Source organism: Salmo salar, chromosome ssa12, assembly GCF_905237065.1.
Source record: "Salmo salar chromosome ssa12, Ssal_v3.1, whole genome shotgun sequence".
NCBI lineage: Eukaryota > Metazoa > Chordata > Actinopteri > Salmoniformes > Salmonidae > Salmo > Salmo salar.
This window is the reverse complement of record NC_059453.1, coordinates 58577123-58579194: the sequence shown is the minus strand read 5'-3', so window position 1 is coordinate 58579194 and position 2072 is coordinate 58577123. Positions and strand designations below refer to the sequence as shown.

Sequence of the window (2072 nt, the reverse complement as noted above, 5' to 3'; positions counted from 1 at the left end):
AATAACAAAATTGGGGCTATATACAGGGGGTACTGGTACAGAGTCAATGTGTGGAGTAATTGAGGAAATATGTACATGTAGGTAGAGTTATTAAAGTGACTATGCATAGATATGACTAAGCATAGATAATAACAGAGTGTAGCAGCAGCGTAGAAGGGTGGTGGGGGAAATACGTACAGTTTGGGTAGCCATTTGATTAGATGTTCAGGAGTCTTATGGCTTGGGGGTAGAAGCTGTTTAGAAGCCTCTTGGACCTAGACTTTTCGCTCCGGTAACACTTGCCGTGCTGTAGCAGAGAGAACAGTCTATGACTAGGGTGGCTGGAGTCTTTGACATTTTTTAGGGCATCGTCTATGGATCTGTTGGGGGCAGTATGCAAATTGGAGTGGGTCTAGGGTTTCTGGGATAATGGTGTTGATGTGAGCTATGACCAGCCTTTCAAAGCATTTCATGGCTACAGACATGAGTGCCATAGGCAGGTTACCTTACATTTACATTTTTACATTTTAGTCATTTAGCAGACGCTCTTATCCAGAGTGACTTACAGTAGTGAATGCATACATTTTATTTTTTTATTTTTTTCGTACTTGTCCCCCATGGGAATTGAACCCACAACCCTGGTTGCAAACACCATGCTCTACCAACTGAGCCACACGGGACCGTTCTTGGGCACACCTTAGTGTTCTTGGGCACAGGGACTATGGTGGTCTGCTTGAAGCATACAGACTCAGACAGGGAGATGTTGAAAATGTCAGTGAAGACATTTGCCAGTTGGTCAGCGCATGCTCGGAGTACACATCCTGGTAATCCTGTCGGCCTTGTGAATGTTGACCTGTTTAAAAGTCTTACTCACATCGGCTGCGGAGAGCGTGATCACACAGTCGTCTGGAACAGCTGATGCTCTCATGCATGTTTCAGTGTTACTTGCCTCGAAGCGAGCATAGAAGTTATGTAGCTCGTCTGGTAGGCTTGTGTCACTGGGCATCTTTCGACTGTGCTACCCTTTGTAGTAATTAATAGTTTGCAAGCCCTGCCACATCCGACGAGCGTCAGAACCGGTGTAGTACGATTCGATCTAAGTCCTGTATTGACGCTTTGCCTGTTTGATGGTTCGTCGGAGGGCATAGCGGGATTTATTTTAAGCTTCCAGGTTAGAGTCCCGCTCCTTGAAAGTGTCAGCTCTACCCTTTAGCTCAGTGCGAATGTTGCCTGTGATGTACAGTCACTGTGGGGGGGACGTCGTCGATGCACTTATTGATGAAGCCAGTGACTGATATGGTGTACACAATGGCATTGGAAGAATCCCGGAACATATTCCAACCTGTGCTAGCAAAACAGTCCTGTAGTTTAGCATCTGCTTCATCTGACCAGTTTTTTATAGACCGAGTCACTTAAAGCTTCCTGCTTTAATTTTTGCTGGTAAGCAGGAATCAGGAGGATAGAATTATGGTCAGATTTGCCAAATGGAGGGTGAGGGAGAGCTTTATACCCGTCTCTGTGTGTGGAGTAAAGGTGGTCTAGAGTTTTTTTCCCTCTGGTTGCACATTTAACCTCTATGGGCTAGGTGGAACGCTTGCGTCCCACCTACTCAACAGCCAGTGTAATCCCGTGGCGCATTATTCAAATTCCTCAAAAATGCTAAAACTTCAATTTTTCAAACATATGACTATTTTACACCATTTTAAAGATAAGACTCTCGTTAATCTAACCACACTGTCCGATTTCAAAAAGGCTTTACAATGAAAGCAAAACATTAGATTATGTCAGCAGAGTACCCAGCCAGAAATAATCAGACACCCATTTTTCAAGCTAGCATATAATGTCACATAAACCCAAACCACAGCTAAATGTAGCACTAACCTTTGATGATCTTCATCAGATGACAACCCTAGGACATTATGTTATACAATACATGCATGTTTTGTTCAATCAAGTTCATATTTATATCAAAAAACAGCTTTTTACATTAGCATGTGACTAGCATGTGACTAGCATTCCCACCGAACACTGCCGGTGAATTTACTAAATTACTCACGATAAACGTTCACAAAAAGCATAACAATTATTTTAAG

General features: G+C 43.1%; 1 non-coding gene across 1 annotated transcript; it reads right to left on the bottom strand.

Moving 5' to 3' along the window:
• Positions 1-588: 588 nt before the first annotated feature.
• trnaq-uug (transfer RNA glutamine (anticodon UUG)) lies at positions 589-660 on the bottom strand. Its single transcript has one exon. It is a non-coding gene; the product is annotated as a tRNA-Gln (tRNA).
• Positions 661-2072: the final 1412 nt, after the last annotated feature.